This window comes from Coffea arabica, chromosome 5c (genome assembly GCF_036785885.1).
Source record: "Coffea arabica cultivar ET-39 chromosome 5c, Coffea Arabica ET-39 HiFi, whole genome shotgun sequence".
NCBI classification, from domain to species: Eukaryota; Viridiplantae; Streptophyta; class Magnoliopsida; order Gentianales; family Rubiaceae; genus Coffea; species Coffea arabica.
Window position 1 is genome coordinate 8196832 of NC_092319.1, and position 9616 is coordinate 8206447.

The following is a 9616-nucleotide window of genomic DNA, read 5'->3' on the forward strand; positions in this document are numbered from 1 at the left end:
GATACGCATACATATCTGTAGTATGCTTTGCATTTTGCAATCACTGGATAGCTAGCAAAAGTAAACACAAACAAATTAAAGAAAAGATAATTGCATCATTAGGGAATGGTACTTCAACCCCTGACCACTCTGTATTATGGCACAGTAGTATTAAGTAGGAAGGCCAGAGTCACGGAGTACCCTATCAAAAACCAAAAGCAACTGCCTGAAGTGCGTAATCAAAATGATTAACAAAACAGATTGATTGTGCAAGGAGCATAGAGAAGCTGGAGAATTGCCAAACACATAACAGGGACCTAAACAGAGGTATTGTGTCGAAGCAATATTAACACAAGGAGTGGAAGTGCCAAGAATATAGAAAGCCATCAAAAGAGGTATTGTAACAACAATTTCACACCTCCTAGCATCGAGCAAGGAGTAGTGTACTGTAATCACTTCAACCAAAATTTTAATAAAGTCCAAACCTACACGTAATATACACCATCACCTGAAGAAGCTGGATAGCCATCAATTAAAGAAGGTCCAAACTTGCAGATGAAGAAGGTCGGCGTTTTACAGCTTCTGCTTGAGGCTTGAGAAATCGAAATCGAAACACTGTTGAATCGTCTGCTTGAGGGCTGAGGCTTGCAGGCTTGAGTTCAACTTGACAAAATTGAAGAGATGGACAAAGGAGGTCGAGAAGCAGAAGAAGAAAATGAAATGAGTGAAGACGGAAGAGTGTCGGCTGAAGCTGAGGCTAAACTCTGAATGGATGACCGATGGATTGATTTAGCTTAGGAACTTAGGGTTAATAACTTAAAATATTATACAATTATCCCTATATTTTTAATATTTATATATTATACCCCCGGGTCGGGTACCCGCGGGTTTTCACTTTCACGATCCGTATCCGTATCCGAATATTTAGGGTACCCGACCCTATCTGATCCGCTGATTGAAATCGGATCGGGTATCCGATTTTTCGGTGCGGATCGGATCGGATCTCTCGGGTTTTCGGATTTTCGGATTTTTTTGCCCACCCCTACTCATTATAAAGGTTGTTTTGAGTGTCAAAACAAGTGCATTTGAATAGGCATTATTTACAAAAAAATATTTGTTTGCATCATAAAATTCAATTTTTTTATTTTTTAAGCTATCTTTTATTTCACATACATCAGATCATTTAAAAAATGCTACAATAATTATTCTAAATAACATTTAAACCAATCTCCTATCCCAACACAAATATTGAAAAAAACATAAATAAAGAAAAACATAGCTTTAGGTTTGGTTTTCTTGTGTGAGAAATGAGAACACTCAAATGTTCTCTCTCAACTATTTCTGATCAATGAATATTATTGGATCCACCCTAACTTGATAATTTAGAAACAGAGAGTGGAGCGTTGCATATTTTAAAGATTCCTAGAATATTTTTTATTCTTTGACCATACAGCTATTATACTTGGCCGTTAATGTCATTATCATTGAATTTTTGGATAAAACATTATCTATATTCTTTGATTGGTCATTGTAGGAGCTCAACTGTATATACTCAAAATATTTGGAAGGCAAATTGTTTCTAAGACCCAATTTAGAGGGGCAAAGCGTAAATTAACGTCAGTTTATCCATTAAATTGTAGAAGGTTGAGCTAAGCCAATCCTCCTCAAAGTTGAAATAATTGCATGACTTAATTACTGGACAGTGACGCAACTATATTGATTTGATCGTGAATCAGGTACCATGACTTCAAGCGGGATATCTTAGGTTGGACAGAGTGTAGGGACGATTGTGAACCCTAATAATTCATCGATCCAAATTTGTTAACAAGGCAAAAAAATTTTGAGTTGTAAGAATCAGAAAATAACACGTAAGTCTAATATAACTATCACGTGCGGACTGATATGAATAGTAGTAAAATGTAATTTCTTTGTTATATTTTAAAAATTTCTTGTTAGGATCCAAACACGGAACAAACAACTATTGAGACATCAAGTACACAACAATTTGAACAAGCCACAAGCATGAGAGATAGACAACACACAATATTTAACGTGGTTCGGCTCCACCATTGAGTGTACGTCCACGGAGAGAAACCCGTACTTTATTATGAGAGGAAAACCTTATACAAGAATACAACTTGAATCCAAATCCAACCCTTGTATAACATCTCTTATCTCCCAAGAACCCTCTTTCACCACCCCATGTATAAAGCTACATGTTGTCTCCTGTATGCCTTTGCGTGTCTCTTTGTAGTATACCAACCGACCCATTTATAGAGAACATTATTTGGTCAAAACCCAAATAATAATAGGAAATCAATTCTAATTCCTAGAGTTGCATAGAATAGGAAATAACTTCTAATTCTAAACTAAATAGAATATTCCTTGACTACTATTTCAAGTAACTAAAACCAATTAGGAAACTAATTATTTCCACACAAAACAAGAATTCTATCTAAAAGAAATTAAGCCAATTTCCTAACAAATCTCCACCTTGACGAAAATTTCTTTTAGCAACCATTTGTCTTCAACTACCAAATAATATGGTATCGAACTACACACCTGAATCAATACAGTCCTAACACCAAATTGATTCAATCGGCAAATGAACATGTGTAGTTACCCCGAGTCCAACTTTTAGTTGACTCGTGAGAAAGTGTCTCAATTCAGCATCTCCCTTTGCAGGATTTCTTCTCACCACCACTTACAATCTGGGATCCCCTTCTATGAGCTCTAACCCTGATCATTGAAGCAACCAAGTGATAAAATTACCATACTTCTTCCCATCCTCAGGATTGTCTCGCCATGTATGGTTTCCAAGACTCCGCCTAAAACAAAAAACTCGTAACTATCAGAGTCTTCTGGCGCATGAAAATTAGATCTCTTTATTTTTTTGGGACACGTGCCATACCGTCCAAAAAACATAATCAAAATCTAAAATTCACCGGGATGAAGTATCGACTGTTGGAGATGTGAGAAAGTCTCCATCGATTCACGTCCAAAATCAACATTGGTCTCCACCTTTTCCTTGACCCTTAAATTATTTGTCTAGGTTCATCGTCAAGTATCTCCATGCTTTTCGACTTTTCATCCTTCACCATCAATGTTTTCTGTCAAGTCATTGAAACAAAGATATCACTCGTTAAATTGTTCAATTAGTAACAGTTACCAATCCTCTTGATCTCAATAGTTAATTAGGATCCAACCACGAATTTTGCTCATTGCCCAATCTCGCAACCTGAAGCTTTGATAGGTTCATGAGTAAAGGATTGTGTCCTACATTGATCCGAGAGATGGAAAAAGAGTGGTTAATATGTAAGTAAAGGTCCAAGATCTAATAACTTAAACTTTTGGGTCAGAGTTGAGTTCTTGACTTAAATTTTGGGATCTTTGGTGGACTCTCTCGAGGTGTTTTCCCCTAACAAATTGCTATCAGAGCTTCAGGTTGTGAGACTGGGCTACTCATGGGCAAGTAGATTCTTCTTGGAGTTGGACCAGGTGAAAATTCTCTTCTTGATGGTAGACCGAAGTGTCAAGGAGTTCGGTTGGTGTTGGACTAGGTGTGCCATGAGTTTGGCAGGGGGTCCGGTTGATGTTAGACCAAGAAGCCAAGGGTTGGCAGGGGTTCAGAATGCAGTTTAGATGCTGAAGAATAGTGGGTCCATGTTTGAGAGAAGATGTGACCTTGGTGATAAAGGTGGACTTGCATTAAGTATTAAAGTGGGTTAGAAAAAAGGGCTTATATATTTGGATTTAATGTGGGGGTTACTCATAAAGAGGGAGATTTGTTAGATTCATGACTAAAGGATTGTGTTCCACAGTGATCCGAGGGATGGATAAGAGCGGTTAATATATAAGTAAGGGACTAAGACCTAATAACTTAAGCTTTTGGGTTAGAGTTGGATTCCTGACTTACATATTGGGTTTTTTGATGGATTCTCTCGAGGTGTTTCCCCTAACATTTCTATTATAAAGATGTACAAGTTATTTACTGATGAATTACAACTTGTTAAAGTACTCTTACATCATTTAGAAATACTTACATCGATAACTTTTCCTACCACTCTCCATCTCGAGTCAATATGTTCCCTTTCCTTATATTATTGTGCCCCAATATACCAAAAATCTTGGAACTCCGCATTTCTATGGATATGATGCAGACTTGGAGTGGGTATTCTTTGGAATTTGGATAAGATGTAGACTTGGCCTGGGTTGAGACATCCACAAGTTGTAGAGAATTAGACATTACAATGGACATTACGATGGCTGCCAACAACGCAAAAGGATCAGGAATAAATTTTGGGATAATTTCATAAACCATCCCTATGGTTTCTAACAAGATTATTTAGCACCCTTAAAATTTTAAAAATATCATTGAATTCCCCTATTTTAAACTTTTTTTTTTACATTCTCAACCCATTTTAAAATATATCATTAGAATATTTATTTTAAGAGAGAAGATAACTTGTTTCAGAAAATTGCCCTTTTCTTGTGGTTCTTTAATTGTCAAAACATACAAATTTAATCCCTCAATATTTCAAAACTTGACCAATGTAATTCGTTAAGTGAAATTATAAGTTTTTAACTGGGTAGAGTGATTCTTTAATAGTTTTTGTGTTATGATTTGGATACAAAATTCAAACTTCTACAAAAATTACAAATTTCATAAATATGACCTAAAAAGCTATAAAGATTAAGAAAGTAGCTGTTTGTACCTTAAGAAAAATCTCAAATAAGTTTTTTGGTATAATTTTCAGAACTTTTCTTTTTCCTTTTAATACTCAAGCCATTGATTGGGATAACAAGAATTTTAAGATTCTAAACAACTATAAAACTCCTTCGGTTAACCAAAATGCCTATACATTTAAGAAAGTTATTTGATGCTCTATTGGCACACGATAAGCACATAAAAAATGAAATTGGATCCATATTAAAGTTTTTAAATTAGTGCCCACCTCTTGAATTGCAACACTTTCACATGAGAATTTTACCTTCTTTTAAAAAATAGTACCGGGCTCATTCCTCATCTAGCGTCCTTAGGGCACCAAACCTTAACCACATTTCAAATAAATTTTTAATTTTTTTGGGCCTCAAAAAAACATACTGCTGATAGTCATTGTTGGTATATTTTATCACATCAAACTTATGCCTTCATGCATTTTTTTGTCTTTGTTTTTTGCCTTGAATTAATATATTTTTACTCATATGTCTTGAAATATGTTGAAAAAAAGGAGGTCAATGACATCTCTCAAAATTCAAGGGTGCTAAATGATATTATCAAAAATCTCAGGGAAAATTTCTAAAGTTATCCCTCAAAATTTGGCAATACTTTAGAAAATATAAAGAGACATTTAGGTAAATGGTATTTCTTATAACCAAAGGTTGTTATAATGTTTATATTCATAGTTGGTGTGCATACAATCACCTATAACTGATATTAAAAATGACTGATGCATTGGATCACCAGAGGTTTGCGGCAATTGTTGGACGTGATTCTATCATTTGAAAGGAAAATTTTATGATCTATTATGGAAACTTGCTTTTAGATTTGTATCCTCAATAATGATCTCTTATTTGAGATAATTTTGGATTGTAAATTATTTGAGATAAATTTGTGAAAAAGTACTGTAGCACCTTTTTTTATATGATGTATGTGAGATAAAAAAGTGATTGGAAAATGTATTGATGATGCAAGCAAATCAGTGTGTGTAAATAAAGTGTAAATAAAGTGAAATAATCTTCAATCCAAACGCACTTTCAATGGAAAAATCTAATCTAGGTCTTGTTTGGATTGCAATTTTTCTCCAAAAAATTTTTATGTTTTTCATGAACGCATTTTTTAATTTGTCTTTTTACTTCACATATATCGAATTGTTACTGTATATTTTTTTATGCAAAAATTCCAGAAAATAGCAATTCAAACGACTCTAACGTTATGATATCAAAAGGAATTGTAGTAAATCCTTTAAAAATAATGGTGGGGATTAAAGATAAAGGAAAATTTTGAAATTATGGAGGGACTCGCACGTCAAAAATACCCCATCACGGGCATTGGTAGTTTTGGTTGTCTACATTTACAAACCTTATCTTCATCTACGATTTTAGTATCTCCTTCATTGATGTAGCCAATGAATTTGGAGTTCCTTGCTATATATTCTACACATCTGGTGCTGCGATGCTTGGCCTTATATTCCATTTGCAAAGTCTGAGAGATGATCTCAAACAAGATTTGAGACGTTATGAGAATTCGGACGTTCATTTAGCTGTGCCTACTTACATCAATCCTGTTCCAGCTAAAGTTTTGCCTCTGGGACTCTTTGACAAGGAAGGAATTGGCGGCATAATCCTCAATCAGGTCAGAAGATTCAAGGAGACCAAGGGAATCATAGTTAACACTTTCCTTGAGCTAGAATCCCATGCGATTCACCCCTTGAGCAATGATAAAACCGTCCCACCAGTATATGCAGTAGGGCCTGTATTGAATCTGAAGGGAAGCAATAGTCAAAATCAAGAAACTGAGATGATTATGAAATGGCTCGATCTTCAGCCAGAATGTTCTGTTGTGTTCCTTTGCTTTGGTAGTGGAGGTAGTTTTGACGGTGACCAAGTGAAGGAAATTGCCTATGCACTCGAGCGCAGTGGATATCGATTCCTCTGGTCATTGAGAAGGCCTTCACCTAAAGAAAATTTTGAGTTTCCAAGTAAGTATGAGAACCTGGATGAAGTCTTGCCAGAAGGGTTCTTGCAACGAACTGCAGCCGTTGGAAAAGTTATTGGATGGGCACAACAGGCGGCAGTTCTATCCCATCCTGCTGTGGGAGGCTTTGTTTCTCATTGTGGGTGGAACTCAATATTGGAAAGTGTTTGGTGCGGTGTGCCAGTGGCAACATGGCCACTTTATGCTGAGCAGCAGATGAATGCGTTCTTAATGGTGAAGGACTTGGCAACGACAGTGGAGATCAAAATAGATTTCAAAAGGGATTTCGTACTGGGTGTGAATAGTGAGATTTTGAGTGCAGATGTGATTGAAAGAGGGATTAAATCAGAGACAAGGTAAAGGAAATCAGAGACAAGAGCAGGTTGACTCTAAATGGAGGAGGATCATCCTATGCTTCCTTGAAGTTGTTTCTTGAAGATGTAATAGATAGTATTCCATAATTGTTTGTCAGATCTGAATTGTTATAATGTATTGCATAATTGCTTCTTTTTCTTAAATCCATAGCTGAAGATCAACCATTACTAATATCCATTAACTCTGCTATAACCAATTTTACTCTGAAAATCAGTGCTTTTTTCTGTTTTTGCTTGTTAGGCTTTCTTCTGTTTTCCCTTTCACACTTTCTTTTGCTATTCTAATCTTCTACGTGGTACTTTGTAGGTCAAATACAATCCGTGACTGTGAAATGGACTAGCAAGGGCAATGTAGACTTACAATTCAGTTAATAGTAACAGTCAATGGCTAAACTTATTAATTAAACTTCGGAGTTGGTAAAAGTTTAGGGAGTATTATAGTGCTAAACCAAAAATGATGGGACCAAATTGTGACAATTTTACTGCGGCATTGAGAGCAGAGTATGTCTTTTGCAGCATTTACTCACACCTAGTTGTGGTGCGGGCTGTTCTACTTGCAATAATTGGTACTTACTGCATACTGCCTTTCACTTTTTGATTGCAATTAAAGCACAGTTTACTCTTATAGATGGAGCCAATCAAGATACCTGCCATGCTTGAGAAGGTGGTACGGTTTTAGTAGGAGGATTGTTGTCGTGCAGATTTTTCATTTGGTGGTTCAAGATGTGGTGGTTCCATTAAAACGTGTCATTGGCATGCTAATTGGAGAGATGTCATTACTGCACTGACATATCATCGGCCACCGGTGCTCTCTAAAATGGTTAAGTGGCAATTTCCGTCTCCTGAGTTTGCTAAACTGAATACAGGTGGTTCGGCTGTGTTGCAAGGTGTTACTAGTTGATATGGTTCGCAATATCGGCCGATACCGATACGTATCGGCCTAGTCGTAATCGGAATGGAGGGGACAGATACAATACCGATCCCTAAATTGTGGATATTACTATATCCACGATGACTCGCTCTGACTCGATCGTTATTGGCCGATTCGAATTTGTGATGCATGATACCGTTTGATATATTCTAGTCAACTCAGATATTTTTTAAATTATACCTTTTTGGTATTTTTCTAATTTTAGTAATTTTTTAAAAATTTTTGAAAACTTTCATGTGCTATAATGTGTGTATCACCCGATATTCAACCGATATGCCACAACAGATGTGGAATAATCGAGACCGCGATGCGACCGTGACCCGTGATAGCGAACCATGGTAGTGGAGGAGGAACTGTAAGGATTGAATTCGGTGCATTTTCAGATTTCTTTGGCAAGACAAATTCTTTACAAGCGGAGGCGCGTGCTCTTTTAGACTTTTAGTTGGTCTTCAGCTTTGCTAGAAATATGGAAGATCACAGGTGCGTTAGGAACTAGACTCGCTGGTTCTAGTTGGGGTATTGGAAGGAAGGTTTCAGATTCCGGCAGCCATTCGGGCAACAGTTAAGAGGGATCCGTAGTGTTCCACTGTTTCCGTGAGGCAAATGATGTTGCAGAAGCTTTGGTAGCTTCTTGGATTCAACATGGGCAATTTGACGTTTACAAATTGAGTTCTGATTTTTCTTCATTAGCTAAGGATTTATTTTGTTTAGACAAGATAGGTATATGTAATTTTAGATTCTATATCAGGAGGTAAAGGCTTTATGTCCCCCTCCTTCGTTGTACTTTTTCCTAATTTCGTTATTAATAAAATAGGCATCGAAATCCACACGCCAAATATGATTGGCAGATAAAAAAAAATCTATTTGTATTAATAGTTTCTCATTTATTAATACTATAAATATAAATCTTTAAAATAAATCCCAGTTAATATTTGTCATAATTATGATACTTTATTATTACATTAATGTATGTATCGTTTATACTAATTGAAATATCGAGATAATTAATAAGACAAATGCCATTCAATAAATATAAATAATTAAATTGTATAAAAAAGATCCTAATCTTTAGGGCGTACATACGAATACCACGTGTCCCTATTGGCCAAAGCAACAAGTTAGTTTTGTATATGAAAAAGTTCAAAGAATGTTTTTTAACCCCACTCATATGTAAGCGAGCCCCCTTTGACCAAATGAACTTGTTCATTTAAGGTATTAAGTTTAAGAAAAATTTTGTTTTTATTCCTAGTAATTGTAAAAATCAACTCGTATATTTGCAAGTAATTCTATAGTTATATAGACAGTGAAAAAATAAATAACAAATAAAATACCCCTAGAACTTAGAGGAGGCTCTGGCTTCTAATCCCTCCTGATTTCTTAAATCTCATCATTTACAAGAAAAATTTTTAAAATAATAATAACAAACATAATACATATATCCCTTTATTATGAATGTAGTACTAATACTACATTTTAAGGCTTCGTAGCCTATGAATGGATTTGTTATGCTAAAAGATTTTGTCTTTTCAGTCATAGCGCATTAAGAGGTTCCTTGCGTGTTTTGCATATTTATTGACTGCATATGCTATTTGATTTGTAAATATTATTATTGTATTAAATACTTCTCGCAAAATT

At 35.5% G+C, this 9616-nt stretch overlaps 1 pseudogene; it reads left to right on the forward strand.

Moving 5' to 3' along the window:
- The first annotated feature begins 5422 nt into the window (after positions 1–5422).
- Positions 5423–7194, forward strand: LOC113689138 (UDP-glycosyltransferase 71E1-like; annotated as a pseudogene).
- Positions 7195–9616: the final 2422 nt, after the last annotated feature.